This window comes from Gallus gallus, chromosome 4, assembly GCF_016699485.2.
Source record: "Gallus gallus isolate bGalGal1 chromosome 4, bGalGal1.mat.broiler.GRCg7b, whole genome shotgun sequence".
Lineage (NCBI taxonomy): Eukaryota > Metazoa > Chordata > Aves > Galliformes > Phasianidae > Gallus > Gallus gallus.
Window position 1 is genome coordinate 22,841,998 of NC_052535.1, and position 18,155 is coordinate 22,860,152.

Below are 18,155 nucleotides of genomic sequence, written 5' to 3' on the forward strand. Positions count from 1 at the left end.
TCTGGCTTGTCATTTTCTGGAATATTCAGCCTCAGGCTTGAACTTGCATATATCTATGCCTTCATGTTTGCACTAATGGCTCCCGTGAATATGTAGCATGTCTCTGATCAGAGTAAGAGTTCACTGTCTAAGAAACTGATAGTGGAAAGAAAAAGAAAATGGAAAGAGAGTGGGATTTTTTTTCTTTAAAGCAAAATCTTGATGCACTTCATCATAGATGACCCTTTTGCTTTAGGTCAACAGCTTTAAGGTACACCTGCCCATGTGCACATACCTGTACACGCTTTCAGCCCCCCCTTCATCATTTCCTTTTTAACCAGATTGGTCTTTTTTCTTCCACAGTTAAATCACATGCATCTTCCCTAAGTCATAATACGTTTCATAGCAGAAATGGAAAAAAATTATCTATATATACACATATATTTCCCATGGGTTACTCTAATTTCATAACTCACCTCTGCCCTCAGGGTTCAATAAATGTACAAAGCCTCAACTCTCAGTTTTCAGCTGTCAAACTTCTCCCTGGGTCTAGCTGGTGATTCTTTCTTTTTCTCTATTTGAATTCCCAATCTGATAGTCTCCTTAATATAGCATTTCCAGTCTGAAAAATGAAGTTATTATTTTTGTAAATGAGTGGATGGGAAGGCTCGCGATTTTATTTTATTTTATTTTATTTTATTTTATTTTATTTTATTTGCCTTGGGATACTTCCTTTCCAGATAGTCGTTAAAAGTGGAAGCAGTTCTTTTATTTGAAGGAACGCTCAAATTATTCTAACGTTACAGTTTTGAGACCTTTGAGACTCAGGCTATCATCGGGTAAGGAGATTATTACATACTAGTTGGTAATATCATTGTCTCTGTCATTAAGGTATTTCCCTGAAGTCTAGTTCCCAGTAACCCATTGTTCTTTGTTTTCAATAGTGACACACTTAAATAGTTTCTGCCTGGACACTGACTATTGCATTTTGCAGATTATTATCTCCTAACAACCTACAGTATGTCATTTTATAGGGTACAAACAGCGCAGGATATTGAAACAATACATTCTAGGTAGCTTTTTAAAAGTTTAAAATTGTTTAATTTGAAAATACTTATGGTTATTCTTCTTAGATAAACTTAGGTAAAAAAAAAAATAACTAAATCCTCAGATTGGAGAAGACAAGGATGCAGTTTTGTAAAAGTTACAGCAAATTATGCCCAACTTACGTCCACACATTTTCTTGCCATCGTGATGTGTCATTAACCTTATTTTACCATGTAATGTAACAAAATGGTGTAAGAAGGGAGTTGCATCATTTCATTTTCTACTATTTATTCCAGATTTCTTTTAATGTATTTTTTATTTTTACTGTTACCTTCCTTCTTACTTGCTATTTATAGTTAATTTCTTCCTTTCTTTATATACTTTCAGAGTTTCAACCATTTTTTTCCTGCTATGTTTAGGACTGTTTCTATAATATAATGTTTTATTCAGTAATGACTCTTTTCAGATCAAATTCTACTCACTTTTACTGTGTGTGACACACAGAAACATCCTACCATTTGAATAAGCCTTCGTCTAGTTTCAAGGGCTCACAAAGATTAGTCTGCATGCTGGTGATTTTATGAGAGCCCTGTCCATTTGCCTGGATGGAGTTAATATCTGTGCCCCCACTATTTATACTGATCAAAACATGAAATTGTAATTTGGCAGTAGGAAATTAAATGAAGACAACTAGTGAACTTCTTTATTCCTGTGACGTCTAAGAATTTGTTAGCAATCCGTGGTGGGAGAATGTGTGTTTACTTTTTATTAACAGAACAGTCATAATGATTAGAGTTTGACGTCTCCAAAATGTCACTATCTTTCCTCTGACATGTTAGATAAAAATAAAACATTTTCTCTACCTTCCATCTTCCTTCAGCAGCCAGTATACCGGGGTCTCAGTATCAGCAAAGAATACATAGGAAGTAGATAATAGAAGGAACAGATTAAGTCAGGCAGAACGCATTTCCCAAAACAGCAAGAGAGGAAAAAATGAAGCATATTTAACACTTTCCCTGTCTGGGAAAAATCCAAAACACAAGGATCCTCCCTGCCTTGCACTTGTTAAGCGCTCCTTATCCAGTTGGAGCTGAAGCAAGCGCTCCTATATGTTCCGTGTACAGCAGTGACTGGCAGCATGATGCTGTCTCCTACATGCACATCTATAGATCTTGGGAAGATGCATCTCACCACAATATCCAGTGGCATTTTCATGAGAATGGTATCATTCTTCTATGTAGGTAGGCAGGTACATACACAAATATGCTAGAAAACAAAGCACATAAGGATCAATCTTCAAACAGCACATTAAATCCCCAGTCCTTAGGCCAGTTAAACTACGATTGAACAATTAATACTATAATGAACAATCTAAATAATGAAGATAATAGAAGTTTTGTTAGCATCTGCTGACGGAATGGAATCACAAAATGCCAGATGCCAGTTCCACTGGAGTTCAAATAACAAGGGAACTTAGTCATACAGGGGTTCTTCCCTTCTAATAAAAGAATGGGGGGAAGAATCCTCTCAGGCAGCTGATAATTATATATGATGGATGTTAAAACTCTTCTGGCTTGACTCACATGAGGAAAATATATGTTTGGTTTTTGTAGTTCTACAAAATAATATCACTGACAGACCTGACAGTTGGAAATGTCAAAGCATAAACACTGTTAATGGCTGGCCCTTGTCCCTCTTCTTTCTGCAGTGAAGGAAACAGGAGCCTATTAGGATGCGCCCCTCAGATCCCAGGCCAGCCAGGCCAGCGGATCCCAGCACACCAAAAGCTCAGCATAGGCTGACACTACAGTATATTTATATAGGGGAACAGATTGGAGCCACTGTGATCCTCCAGAGTACTATGACAACAGTGTCTGAGGTAGAGGTATATATCCCATACATCTGCATCAGCTGCAGTCCTACTGGGCAGTACCTTGATCAGGCAGTAAGGAGCACCAGCTCTGGGGAGGGCAGAAGCCACTGAGGAGCAGGCAGTGGAGAAACAGCACTTCACTGGAGAAACAGAAACAGATAGGAAAACCATATTGCCACTGTATTCCCTGGTGGTTGCAGCCTCTGTAGGCTTCCAGGCTCCCTGCTCCTGGAGCCTGGAAGCTCATAATATGATGTTTCCTTTCCAGCAGTGTGAACTCCTGAGGGATGAAAAATAAATCACTAACCTGAAGGTGTGGGAGAACCAAGAAGAGGAGCACAATAAGGAAAAAAAGTCTCCACTACCAATCATGCTGTGACAGGCACCAGCTCTCCTTATGAGAAATAGGATAGGGAGCGTGGAAACTTCCCTCTGTACTGATGCTTGTGATAATTAATGTTACCTAAATATTATTAATGGATCACACAGTCCTTCTGTAATCCCTGGGGTTCCATCATCTATCATTGCACTTTTGTAAGAAAAAAAGTCATTTTTTCACAGCAGTCCCAGTATCTATCTGTGCAGCATAAAAAATAAACAGCCATAAACGTCATAGCCTGCAGAAATACATCCCTCATAAATATGGTTGGATCCAGGAACTTATCCTTTGAATTTGACGAAAGCCAAACTATGCCTATGCAATTTATTATAAAAAGTCCTAGCAATAAAATATACCGATAGTGTCTGGAAGGAGAAAAAAATTAAGCCCGAGAACAGCCTTAATGCATTGGTTCTGGTGCAAGACTCTTCTTTTTCTATCCTCACAGGCTGAAGTAATTATATAAAATCATGATACTCACGGAAGTTATTTATCAAGATTATTAGGTAAAGTTGGGGACAACTTTTGAACATGATGTATCGTTTGTAATCTCCAAGATCAGATTTTTCTTTTACTTAATATCTTTTATATACTTCTGAATGAGAAACAAACAAACCTTACTTCCTAAGGCGTGCTATGTGCGCTACACAATGGAGACTCCTGAAATTGATTGGTTTTGATGCTAATGTAATTGGTTAAGTGTTGCCATTCCGATGGAGGCAGACAGAGCTGCTGTTTCTGTTCATTTTCAATTAAAGTGATTTTTGATAGGAAGAGAAATGAAAGTCAGAAAGAGAAAGAAAGAAAGAAAGAAAGAAAGAAAGAAAGAAAGAAAGAAAGAAAGAAAGAAAGAAAGAAAGAAAGAAAGAAAGAAAAAGAAAGAAAGAAAGAAAGAAAGAAAGAAAGAAAGAAAGAAAGAAAGAAAGAAAGAAAGAAAGAAAGAAAGAAAGAAAGAAAGAAAGAAAGAAAGAAAGAAAGAAAGAAAGAAAGAAAGAAAAAGAAGGGAAGGGGAGGGGAGGGGAGGGGAGGGGAGGGGAGGGGAGGGGAGGGAAGGGAAGGGAAGGGAAGGGAAGGGAAGGGAAGGGAAGGGAAGGGAAGGGAAGGGAAGGGAAGGGAAGGGAAGGGAAGGGAAGGGAAGGGAAGGGAAGGGAAGGGAAGGGAAGGGAAGGGAAGGGAAGGGAAGGGAAGGGAAGGGAAGGGAAGGGAAGGGAAGGGAAGGGAAGGGAAGGGGGGAAGGGGGGAAGGGGGGAAGGGGGGAGGGAGGGAGGGAGGGAAGGGAGGGAGGGAGGGAGGGAGGGAAGAAGGAAGGAAGGAAGGAAGGAAGGAAGGAAGGAAGGAAGGAAGGAAGGAAGGAAGGAAGGAAGGAAGGAAGGAAGGAAGGAAGGAAGGAAGGAAGGAAGGAAGGGAGGGAGGGAGGGAGGGAGGGAGGGAGGGAGGGAGGAAGGAAGGAAGGGAGGAAGGGAGGGAGGGAGGGAGGGAGGGAGGAAGGAAGGAAGGAAGGAAGGAAGGAAGGAAGGAAGGAAGGAAGGAAGGAAGGAAGGAAGGAAGGAAGGAAGGAAGGAAGGAAGGAAGGAAGGAAGGAAGGAAGGAAGGAAGGAAGGAAGGAAGGAAGGAAGGAAGGAAGGAAGGAAGGAAGGAAGGAAGGAAGGAAGGAAGGAAGGAAGGAAACATGTTTCTGCTAAGATTAGCTAGCCATTCTGTGCCAGTGACAAAGGAATATGGCTGAAACAGACCCTTCTGAGGTGTCTGCCCCTGAGATCGCCACTGAACACTTTTACTCCCATATATGACCAGGAGGCCTATTGCAAGTTTTGAAATGTTAGGAACTGACAAGTGATAAATGAATATTACATTCATGTCCTTACTCCCCTCAAACTATTTCTCTAAAGTACAAGCATTTTCTTTCCAACCATTTGATAAGGACAGTTTTGCCCTGTGATCATTCATAATGCACTTGTCCTATGCCATTAAGATGATCTCTGTCATACTGTGGTATGACGTTATCTAAATTGGCAGTTCTAACCACAGCACCTTGAAACTCTGCAATCTCAGAAAAAAATAGTGATATCTGCTATACTCCAAAGGTTATCATGACCTCCTGGCCTCCTCAACAAACTTTGCCTCTTTTATAGTAATAATACAGTATGTTCTTGGAAGAAATACCCATTGATTTTGACACATACTTTGTGAAAAATATTGTTTCCCCAGAAAGAATACTACTAGTGACAGGAAGATGTAGTCATAGTCTTTGCCAAAAAGCTAAGCTGTGCATTAGTGGTACAACTAGCATCACTGTTGTAAATTCTGTCTAACTATAAAATATTAATCTTATTTGATTTTGAAGAGAAATATTCCAAAATCTTTGAAACATAATACTTTTTTTTTTTCATTACAAACTAGTATTAGGAAATACAAGAAAAGATAACATTGTCACAATTCAAATTTAGTTCTTTTGAATAAATACGAACACTTCTTTGTGCCCTTGTCAAATTCTTATGATGATCCATTTAATAATAAGGCTTAAAAGCACTCCTCTGGGAAATTAGCAGAATAGAAATTTGACATTCAAGACTGAAGTACACTGGCTCTGCTCTTATGTCCAGTTAAAAAAATATTTGCTTTATATTAGCAGGAGAAGAATCACATCTATATTACTTGAATGCCACAGTAGTCTGACATTTTTAGCAGGAAACATTTATTCCTGTCCCTGTGAACAAAGCAGTGAACAAAAGGATTTTTAAGGCTGCTTCTAGTGCAAAATTTCTTCAGAGGAGTAACTTGGTGCTGGTCAAACAGTTTCACAGGTACTCATTTCTTCATACTCAGTAGGAAGCAGAAAGACAAACTCCAGAATAGATTGTTAATAGTAATTTTAACTATAAAAATGTTCGTGTTTTTTGTTTTGTGTTGGTTTTTTTTTTGTGGTTTTTTTTTTGGGGGGGGGGGGGGGAGAAGGGGGAGGGGAGAAGCGCAGGTGGGGTATGACAAGAAAAATAGCTAAGCAAGGAGATAATATCCCTGCAAGAAGTGCCTCTTCATAATTGATGTCCAGATTTACTTACACTGAGAGAGATAATAGTCTTTTTTAACTGCTAGACATTCTCTTGGCTTTATGAGGATCTCCACCAAATTAGGGCTCATTTAGTATTCATAAGGATATTGGCCTCTTGGCCTGGGGGTTAAAGAGCCACACAAGAGATCTGCATGCAGTCTAAATCTTCACTTTCTGCTGATTTTTTTTTTCTTTTTGTGGTGTTAGCAAAGCTGTGAGAAGTGCAAGCTGTTCGCTGCAGGAAAATTAAATTCATTTTTATGTAACTACTGGGACTCAATACAGGCAAAACAATTAGCTATTTTTTAAGGCTCCATCAGTTCCAACACACATCCCACGAAGATAATTGTTTGAAGCCTTGATGATACATTCTCTCAATTAATATCCTAGAGTATCAGAGCACATTTCAGAAAACATTGCTTCCTCTGGTCCTTGCTGCACATCATGATGGGTGAGGTTCAGAGTTTTATTCCTATGGCAGAACTGAATTGCAAATATGCTCTACTTGCAATCATTTCTTAAGGTCATTTGGTGAGTAAAGCTTATTCGGGGTACAGTTGATCTCTTACTGCTTCTGTAGGAGTCCACTCTTCAAAAAAACTGCTCCAAGGCCATTAATGTCATGTTAGGTCCCGCTAGCTCTCTGGGCACATAACACATCCCCTCCTTGTACATTGTCACACATGCCATCAGCAGTGGTCCTCAAGTGCTGTTCCTTTCACAAAAGAGAGGGGATGGCTGAAAAAGCAATGAAATTATGAACTCTCCGGTGCTTATTTTCCCTCTTCTGAAATATCCTAAAACTGGAGACATAGCAGAAAGCTGTAGAAGACATTTGTGATGGACTTTTTGGAGCGGAAATGAGGAATTACATTTCAAAGATGAAGTGAAGAAATCCATCAGTGCAGGACAAGCTGATTAACTTAATGCATCCAGGGTTCTATGGCCTTAATAATAATATGTCTAAAAAAATGTAATGTAATGTTGGTTATCTGCTTTGCTGATTTTTCTTCTAATAAGATGCATCCATTTTAACTCAATGAAGGGGAAGTTTGCTGTATCTTCTGACCCAAGGACCTTCACGTTGGAATACAGATTCAAGACCAAACTACTCTGGCTCTGCAGGTATTCCCTCTATCTCTTATTGACTCATTACGTGCCATGGTAGGTCTGGTCCTGATAAAAGACTTTGTTGAATTACTACCTAGAGAATAATTAATGAGAGTAACACCACAAAAGTAGCACACCTGTCAAAATGAGAAGTTGAATAGATCGAGCTACCTCTAACAAGCTATGGGAACACTTCAGCATATTTAATTGACATTTTTTCAAATATCTGAAAAGTAAAGGCTTATTTTCCACAGTCTGGCAGTTCCTTTTGCTGAAATAGAACTTCTGATTTGTCCCTTTAATTATAAAAGTTTATAATAAAAGTTTATAAAAAAATATGACTGTACTAAGAATTTTTCGACCAGGAGCACTGTGAAAGAACAGAGTATAAAAAGCTTTTGTTTAAACATCAATATGAATTAATAGTGTATTTCCTTCTATTACTGACGGTATGCATTGTAATAAACTGATTTCTACTTTCCATGAAAGAATTTCACAGTAGACTGCAAGCAGAACAAAACCTGTAATTTACAGCAATAAACAATAACTAAAAGGCAGAGTTCATTTAATTATCATTAGAAACACAAATAACCTTGCTTTATGTTGTTTAAAGCAGAAATGAAGACAGCATCCACTACACAATTTGTGCAACAGAATTCATATAAAGGTTCTACTGTATTTATTTCTAAGAAATAAGATGTGTAATAAGAATCATAGAACGGTTTGTCTTGGAAGGGCCCTTTAAGATCATGCAGTTCCAACCCCATTATAGGCAGGGACACCTCCCCCTAGACCAGGTTGCGCACAGCCCCATCCAGCCTGGCCTTGAATGCTTCCAGGAAGGGGGCATCCACAACCTCACTGGGCAACCTGTTCCAGTGTCTCACCACACTCACAGTAAATAATTTTTTCCTAGTATCTAGTCCAAATCTACCCTTTTCCAGTTTAAAGCCATTTCCCCTCGTCCTGTTGCTACCTGCCCTAATAAATAGTCTCTCCCTATCTTTCTCGTGTCCAGAGGAGGGCAACAAAGCTGGTGAGGGGTCTGGAGCACAGGCCTTATGAGGAGCAGCTGAAGGAGCTGGGGTTGTGCAGTCTAGAGAAGAGGAGGCTCAGGGGAGACCTTATTGCTCTCTATAACTACCTGAAGGGAGGTTGTGGTGAGATGGGGGTCAGCCTCTTCTCCCGGGTGACTAGTGATAGGACTAGAGGGAATGGCTTCAAGCTGCACCAGGGAAGGTTCAGGCTGAACGTTAGGAAATACTACTTCTCTGAAAGGGTGGTCAGGCACTGGAATGGGCTGCCCAGAGAGGTGGTGGAGTCACCGACCCTGGTGGTGTTCAAGGAACGTTTGGACATTATGTTGAGGGACATGGTTTAGTGAGAACCATTGATGAAGGGCAGGTGGTTGGACTGGATGATCCTGTGGGTCTTTTCCAACTATAGTGATTCTATGATTCTATGATTCCTGTAGTCCCTCTTGAGGTGCTGGAAGGATTTGGCTGATTCTGTGTTTGTATCCCAGTATAAATTTATCTTCATGATACAAGGGACAGCAATAAAAAAAGATAAACACTATACAAAAGATTCTGTTTCCTATACGAACCATACATTTCTATTCATTTTCCTGTATTTCCCTAACAACGACTAATCACGTTAAGCACCCCAAAATGAAGGGACTTCATAAGTCCCTTCCCTTTCCTTGGCAAAAGCAAGCATTGTACTGTTGACCTGCATGTCTACATGTCATGCTGTTTACAAAGATGATTTCTGCCATACCGTTCAGATGCAGTTTGGCATTATTTGACAGCCTTATAAAGGAAGGAACGGAGCCAAGTTGCAACAGCTACCTCAGCATCCTTCATTTTCACGTTTCAGTAAACCCAGAGTGATTTTCTGAAGTCCGAAGTTACCATTTTCGGTAAGCACAGCACATAAGAACATTACCTGATTTCGCGCACATGCTGCAGGAATGTTCCCCAGCTCCACCTGCCACTCTCCAGCCGCTGGCTGCACTGACAGCAGCAAGCTGCGGGGGACCTCTGCTGGTCACTGCAGTTTATCGCCCAGCAGCAGCTGCTTGGAGACTGGAGATGAATGCCTGCCATAAAAAAGGATGGCGTTTGGAGCTTTTAATGCTATATATATATATATATATATATATTTAATTTATTAATACTTTTTCTAGTTAAAGAAGAAAAAGGTTCCATTTTTCTAATTCCACTTTACAAAGGGAAAAAGAAAGTCAAGAAAACTTCTTGAACAAATACAAGCTTCAAAATAAAGTCATACCAGTGGAAATTTTGCGTGGCTGTGTCATTTTAGAAGGGGTTATACAAGCTAATCATCCTTAATCAGTCAAGGTATGAAAAATACAATAGTAAAAGTGCCCATCCAGTCCTTTAAATTAATGGTATGCTTTCATCAGCAATTGCTTGTATCATTCTGCTCACCTGTATTTTAAAAGAGCAGAACAGAAGATGTTCAAAGAATCAGATGAGCTCCACCTAGTACATTACTAGTGAAAAGATACATTGGTGAACTTCATAAGAAGCTTTAATGAAAGGGTAATAGAAGCCCCTGTTAATCCTTTGAATGACAATTAAGAAATGGGCTCTCATAAACCAAAACCACAGATTGTAAAAGGATATTATTAACACAATACCTAACCATTCTGCAACTTTGTTGTCAAAGGTATTGCAGAAGTTTAAATCAAGTTTATATGATTAATGACAGCATATTGTGCTCTGGTACAAAACAACCTTTCTACCTCTGCTAAGTGATAAAAACTTAGCACTGACAATGTATTGTTAATAAGTAAATATCAAGCATTTGAAGTCTGCTGTCCAATAATTCTGTTCTAGGAAGAGTTAGGCGCTGTTATCCATTGACTTTTTAATAGTGGCAGCATGAATAGATAGGAATACGAGTGGATGTTTTTTGAAATAGTTCTGCACCTGTCAGCACTGCTAAAAACAACTTTGGTACCTTAAAGTTATGTGAAAGTGGGAAAAACAAACAAACAAACAAACAACTTAGCAAAGATCTAGGTAAAAAGCGTGTTTGTGAGAGTTCACACAGCAGTGATCAAGTGTGAATAAGAAAAGGCAGCTCAATTTTCCTACAAAAGATGTTCCATTACAGAAGAACAACAGCACAAATGAAAGTAGTTTCCCAAAGAATGAGCCTCACGCAGCAGATAACATTTTTCTTTGTATCAATACTTCCTTAGCAGACAGATGTTTCAGATTGGTTCTTCCAATTGTATCACCCCAGTGAGAGTCTAAAGTAGTTTCAGAGTCTCTTTCCACTTCCTTCACTAAAAGGTAAACATCCAGTTGTCAAAAATTCAGTGTAGCTCACTGAATAACTCATCAAAACAAAGATGACCAAACCAAGGCAAGGCCTATTTGGCACGAAAACACATTTTACTTCAAAAAGCTATCGTGGCAATTATTCTTTGGGGATGCAGAGGAACCATACAGCTCTCCTTGCACACACTAGCATGATGTTGCACTAACTGTGGCCCAGCTGCCCAGCCCACTATCTCATTCTTTCTCCTCTGTGAGTGTCAGGCAATGCTGCCTCTCTCTTACACTGACATTTATACTAACCTTCAGTATAAAAATCTACTTTATTCTAGAGTTGTAGACTTTCAAATCCAAAAAGAACTTCTGCCAAATAGTGAAGTTTCTTAAAACCTGCAGATATTCGTTCATGAAAATTGCATTCCTAAAGGAAAGAATATGCTCATAGCGTTCACGGAAATATTGCTTTTAAAGTATATGTTCTTGCCATGTTGTTAGGTAGCATTCTAAAATCCTTCTGTTGTAACAATAAATCGCATTAGCTGGTGATAAGTGGGTTATTATTTGAAGTGGCAGATGAACTGAACGAACAATTTTACAGTGAAAGTAGCAAACGGCCATCAAGTATAAAACTGTTCTTCAAGACATTAGACTGTTATAAAAGGAAACCAATTCCTCTGACTGAAACTGTCACATTTAGGAGCAGAATTTCTCAGAAGAATCTGAAAAGGAAATCACTTGCCTGACAAATAATATTTTACACTTTGAAATTTAAACAGCAGGTGAAAGGAGCAAAACCAAGACATTACTGGACAATTATAATGCCTGCATAAAATCGTGTGAAACATAATGGAAATGGAAATAATTTTACATTTTCTTTCTATGTGACCAAAACACCTGCAATGCTTTTATGCTGATTTTACTATCAGCAGGAACTACTGACAAGTTATCCTCATAGGACTTATAGACAAAATAAAAGCTGAAGAACTTCCTTCCTGTACCTCCTCCCACACCAAAAAACAAACAAACGTGAAACACTTGCCCTTCAAGTCATGCATTAGTTAGCCTGAGGTTTAGAAAGGGTGTGCATCCATCTCCTGCAGTCAGGCTGCCTGCTGGGAGAGACAGCACCACTCTGCTTCCTAAGAAGTCCTCCTGTCTATCATCTAGGAAATATTCCCCTCAGTGTATATAAACTTCCTCCTGTAAAAATCCGGCAATCACTACGACCCTGTGAGCAAACCACAGAGAAGGCCTCTCTGAGTGTTTCTGATGGGGTACAGATAAACCACCAAATCCACAAGTCATTCTGTATATGTGTGCTCAACAAGCAGTAAAAACCTCCACATTCAATCATGTGCTTTCTGTATTGATTAGTTTACAAGACAAATACAATTACCATAATTATTTATGCCCTGTTTACCATTGAGGGAGCCCACAGCTCCTTCTAAATAAGTTTTATCTGCAAACTGAATGCATTCAATTCCCACATCTAGATAATTTGTAAAAATCCTGAAGAGAACTAGGCCCCTAAAATGTATCTAAAAGTGCAGCGAGATGTCACCATTTGAACATCCTTCAGGAATACCTTTTTAATCTTGTAGGAGAACTACATATTAGCTTGAATGATCAAAAGGGAGAGCTTCTCTCCATGGACAGGATCTGCTCTGTGCAGCACGCCAAGAAAATATCCATCCAGGTGTTCCCATGCTGCACAAAGCAAAGTGCCCAGCATCTGAAGGGATGTAAAAATGTATTAATGATCTGTATTCCTCTCCTTATTCTGCCTCTTTCCAGCAGTTACCTCATGAAGCCATATGTTGCAGATAGCCAGCAGAAAGTAGTCAAACAACAATGCAACAAATCGCTCAGATGAACTGGAAAGCTGAAAGGGAAAGGAGATTAACTTCTAAATGCATGCAGCCAGGCATAACACTGAAGCATAAGTAAGCAAAGGAATGTTCTTTTGAACTCACTCAAATTCTGTTCTGTTGTAATATTTATTTGTTTATTTATTTATTAAGAGCATAGAGACAAGAATGGCAGGTTAATTTAGCTCTTAGGTTCCGTGTGGTGCCATACAATAAAGTTGCATCTCCCTGTTCTGGCACTGTTTCTCTATAAACTAATTGAGACTGCAGTACTGCACATGTCTTTTTGATATCCTTCCAATTTCCTCTGGGAAATTAAGGAAAAGTAAATTTAAAAGAAAATCAGAAGGACATGAGCTGCTACCTCTTCTTTTTGCAGCACCAAACTTACTGTCTGACTAATTTACTGTTCTGCTTCTCTGCTTATAAAAATGAAATTGTTTCCAGAAGGTTCTAAGGAGGAATATCTGCCTGTATAACGAAGGAAGGAAAAGGCAGACAAAGTGGCTGGTTTTATCTATCTATATTTGCCCACGTAGTTCATTATAACACTGAGTAATTGGTGTAAACTGAGTAGAATGTATACTTCTTGTACCAAAGTAGGCACAGAACTTCGTGCTGTGAAGCTTCTAGTTCTGGTTGACAACATAAAAATGAAAAGTGAAATTAAAAAACAGTATTTGTACAATTGATATGTTACATGATAAATGTCATGTCTGGGAGATACTCAGACAAACAAGTTCCTTTCAGGTAGATCACACAATAAATTCTTCTCTTTTTCTGGAGCTCTGAGTTTTATTCTGAATACAGCATTAACTGGCTATGTGAATGCTTACCCTAAGGCTCCTATGTCTGGTCCAATCTCTGGAAAGCCAAAACCAACAAACAAACAAACAAACAAAAAACTGGTGCCCAACATCATTAAGTACTTCAGGGTTTCTGAAGGACAAGAGAAGAGCAAAGTGGTTGCACAGCTCAACCACTGATCTCTGGTCACTCCAAAACAGCTATGTGGTTTGCCCACACAAGACAACACCATGCTGAATTTCAAGGCTGACAAATTTCAAGTGAGGTTGTGCTACAGCTTGAACTTGGGCAATTTTGATGCATAATAGTTCAACTTAGATTTTTATGGAAGCCAGGGTTACGTTTGTGTGCAATGCAGGGAAAATATGCTACCATTTTGTTTATTATTTAATAAAGCTGATAAAAATGTAAGTAGAGTACGGAATTTTGTGGTTTTCAGCACTCTTGATGGATTAGGAACCATGTACACAATGTGCTTTCAAGTAAGTGTTTTCTGAAACCAAATTACAAAGTTCAGTTTAGTTCACACACTACTCTTCAAACTTAAAACAGGCAAGGCATCATGATAAGATTTCCTAATACAATGAACTTAACCCTCTCTATTTTCACCACACCTCTATTTCCATATATGTTACTACAACACAGCACTTCATTACCCTTGCTATAGAACTCTGCAATCTAAACACTGGGGAGCTGACATGCTTGAGAAGGTCTTAAATGATACAAGTACAGAAGAGGGTGAGATGCCTGTATGGAGAAGTATATTAACTGTGCCCAAGATTCAGTGCTACCTTAACAGCTGTGTAGCATCCAGTTGTGTCTCACATGGATATACTATCTGCCATAATGCAGCAACTGTTAGTACCATTTCACATAGCCCCAAAAGGCCCCATTCATTTCTGAGAATTTACTTTCACAGCTGAGAAAAACATGCCAAATTTCTTTCATATTTCTAGACGTGTACAAGCCTATTGTGCTGTTTCAGTTAATGTCACTGTGGTTTTAGTTGTTTCTTCTTCTTGGTTTTAATCATCTTTCCCACTCCTACCATCCAGGAACAAAAGACAAAGTAAAGGAACTAGGAAAATGAAACTGTAATTATATTCCCACAGGAAACACTGTTGCTAGTAGCTGCTTTTGGTTTCTTACCATTCCCAGGCCATTTTGAACTACTAAAAGATGCAAACATTGTTTGGTTATTTCTGCACAGTTTTAGGTAGTAACACTTAATTTTAAAAATAAGGGAGCTTTTCCCTTTTCCTCAGGACAAAGCAGTAGAATTATGTTTGCTATGCACGTCATATTACAAGTAATAAAGATCTGAATCCTCAGGAGTTATAACTTGGCACACTGTTTTCCCTAAGGAAAAAAAAAGCACCGCTAAATCATATTAAAGCTTCACAGCAGCGCCACTTTATAAAAGCTCAGCATATGGCTGCTAAGCTTTAAGGAATAGGGACTCTGTTGTAGTGTTTTGCCTTTTTGTCACTGAAAGTCAAACCGAGAACTTTTAGGTTCCTAGTGTATTCATGCAGAAGATGAGATAACTGGTGTGAAGGTTTTTGCCTAAGCTTGCAACTTCATGGCCATTTAGACAGAAAACACACATTCTGCAACTTCAGCATGGCAGGAAGTGACTGCTAGAAGCAAGCCTGCTCACAGACGCTATAACAGATACTCTGGGGAAGGAGCCATAGTTTTGCCAATCCCTACAAATTAGCTTCCAAGTATACACAGCAGTGAGCAAGGGGACTTAGAGTCCTGATTTGAGCAATAAGCATCAGAGCCTTATTTTCTAGCATTTATTGTTATTTAACATGAAAATCACAGAATCACTTAGAATCATGGGATTCTAGGAAGGGACCTCAAGAGCTCAAGTCCAACCACCCTGCTAAAGCAGGTTCCCTACAATAGGTCACACAGGTAGGTGTCCAGACAGGTCTTGATTACGTCCTTAGACAGAGACTCCAGAACCTCTCTGGGCAATCTGTTCCAGTGCTCCGTCACCCTTATCATAAAGAGGTTCTTCTGCATGTTAGTATGGAACTTCCTATGTTCAAATTTTAGGCTATTATTCCTTGTCCTATCGCTACACACCACCAAGAAAAGCGTCATCTCATTCATTTGCCTCCCACCTTCCTTTAGATATTTATAAATGTTAATTAGATCTCCCCTTAGTCTTCTTTTTCCCCAGGCTGAGTAGACCCAGCTTATTCAGCCTTTCCTCATATGGGAAATGCTCCAGACCCTTTATCATCTTTGTGGCCCTCCTTCTAGGTGACCCCTGTCTTTTTGAACTGGGGAACCCAGATCTGGACACAGTATTCTAAATGTGGTCTTTCCACTGATGGCAACTCTGAGCTCTGCCAGTCAGCCCGTTCTCAATCCACCTCACTGTCCACTCATCTATCTTACACTTCCTAAGTTTAATAACAAGGATTTTGTGAGAGACAGTGTCAAACACCTTGTGGAAATCAAGGTACATAACATCCACTGCTCTCCCCCCATCTACCCAGCTAGTGATGACATCATAGAAGGCTACCAGGTTGGTCAAGCATGATTTCTCCTTGGTGAATCCATGTTGACTACTCCTGATAACCTTATTCTCTTCTAATTGCTTGGAGAGGATATCCAGAACAAGCTGTTTCATCACCTTTGCAGGGATGGAGATTCTCAGATCTTCCTTCTTGCTCTTGAAGACTGAAGTGATACAATAGAAGTGCATTAAACAACAGCTGTTATGATACACAGTGATCATTCTTAAACTAATTGTATTCAGTAATTATTTGGATCACAGTAATTGTTAAGTCTGTACCCCCAGAGTTTCTACAATAGGTGGGGGAAGTGCATTTAATTCACAGACTCTGATATCTATACACCTATTTAACCAGGGTAAAATTTGGAAATTTTTCATGATGAGTAATCCAGACACTACAATCTTATCTGAAGCATGACATGCTTCCTCTAGTACCAAAGTCTCAGTTTCCTATTTTACATTGTGTCATTCACAAAATAACATCCTATCCTTTGGAAATCCCCATCTATATTTTTTTCTACACAGTGTTACACACACTGTGTGTTCTAGATGCTAAACATATGCACAAAAATGAGCCCAACAAAATGTTTGCTGAACAAAGTGTGCTTGTTGTTTTACGTTATTAAGAAGGACTGATAAAACTAGTCACCCACTTTCTTGAGGGAAGATCTGCCATCAAAACAAGTATTTTTTCCACTAAGTAGGCTAAGACATTTTTCTAAGGAATAAACACATTTGGATGTGGTACCCATGGGTCTTGCGATGTTTCAGTGGTTTTAGAAGCTAGTTCTTGACAATTTGCAGAGGGCAAAATAATTCAGTCTCTGGAAATTACAGACTCCAAAGTCTTAAAACAATCCAAGCTCTTCATTACCTCCTTATACAATGCTAATTCCTTTAAACAGACATTAATGAAATTGTGGAAAAAATAATGGGAAAAAAAATTTAATGGGAAAAAAAATCCCACATTAAAAGACTACAGAGATAATCAGACAAATTATTAAGAATGCATAATGTTTACAAGGAAATCATATGTCTACTGAGGAAAACAATGCACTCAGCTAAACCAGACAAACAATTTAAAAGGATCTAACTTTTGACATCTGTAGGTATATAGTGATGCATCTGAGCACATTTACCTAGACTATTCCAACATAACTCTTGCAGCTTGAAACTCAAAAGTAAGGTGACTATCCAATAAGAAGGAAACACTGTAGGACAAGTCCTCACGATAATATTGTGTATGTAATGCTGTTTGGTTTTTTTTTAATTATGTGATTTTAAACTGGAAATAACAGAGTGGTATATGAGTACATACATATGTTTTAGCTATGCACAATGCTGTGGCATTCCTTTATTGCAGCAAAGAGAAAGTCTATTCTAAGTTAAAACAAACAAACAAACAAAAACACCAAAAAAAAAAAAAGAGAGAGAGAGAGAAAGGAAAAATTATCAGTATGAACAACTAAATCAGAAATTGTATGTAAGCATGCTAGAGGAGCTGCTGAAAGCTCATAAGATCTTAGAAGTGATACTTGTTTCCGTGAATCTCACATAAAACAGAATTGCCAGAGTTACCTCAACAAAAATATTATACAATATGTTCATACAACAGCCTCTGTTGCAGCAGGTACAGGACCTGAAGTGAAGGAGACTAAAAGAAACAGGAAGGAAAGAGATCACTCAGAACCAGCAACAGATAAGACTACATAATTATCTACTGCCACTCAAACTTCGATGGTACACAAAACAATGAGATTTTCATCATTTCACATTTTTTCTGTCTCCCACAGAAATATGAAATTAGTGGGTTAATTCAGCAACTATTTTCTTAATTGCCTAAGATTTCTTCTCTTGTGTTTCCATTCCTATTGCATGTACAGTGAAAATATCCAGAAATATCCAGAAAAGATCTTATAAGTTTATTGGGCAGCAAACTCAATTCACTATGGAAGACATTAAAAATGTTATAATATCTTAAGCTTCTCTTTATTATCTTAATTTGTGTTGCAACTGTACAATGTAACAATACATTTTAATGGTTATAAGCCGGAATTCTTCAGGCTGGACAGAGTCAGAAGTGGTTCATGCTCTAAGATACAGGCAGGCTGTCAAGATATACCTGACCACATACTGACCTGTGTATCATTTTCGTAATCAAGCATTACCTGATCAGGCATACCAATATTAAAG

The 18,155-nt window shown here is 38.7% G+C and overlaps 2 long non-coding RNA genes across 2 annotated transcripts; both read right to left on the reverse strand.

Annotated features, from left to right (window-relative positions):
• Positions 1 to 510: 510 nt before the first annotated feature.
• Positions 511 to 9,538, reverse strand: LOC121110659. Its single transcript, XR_005859342.1, has 3 exons — positions 9,388 to 9,538; positions 2,960 to 3,039; positions 511 to 2,292 (listed from the first exon to the last, which is right to left on the reverse strand). It is a non-coding gene; the product is annotated as an uncharacterized LOC121110659 (long non-coding RNA).
• Positions 9,539 to 10,850: 1,312 nt separating this feature from the next.
• On the reverse strand, positions 10,851 to 17,654 carry LOC121113208. Its single transcript, XR_005859343.1, has 3 exons — positions 17,541 to 17,654; positions 16,080 to 16,126; positions 10,851 to 12,633 (listed from the first exon to the last, which is right to left on the reverse strand). It is a non-coding gene; the product is annotated as an uncharacterized LOC121113208 (long non-coding RNA).
• Between the last annotated feature and the right edge of the window lie 501 nt (positions 17,655 to 18,155).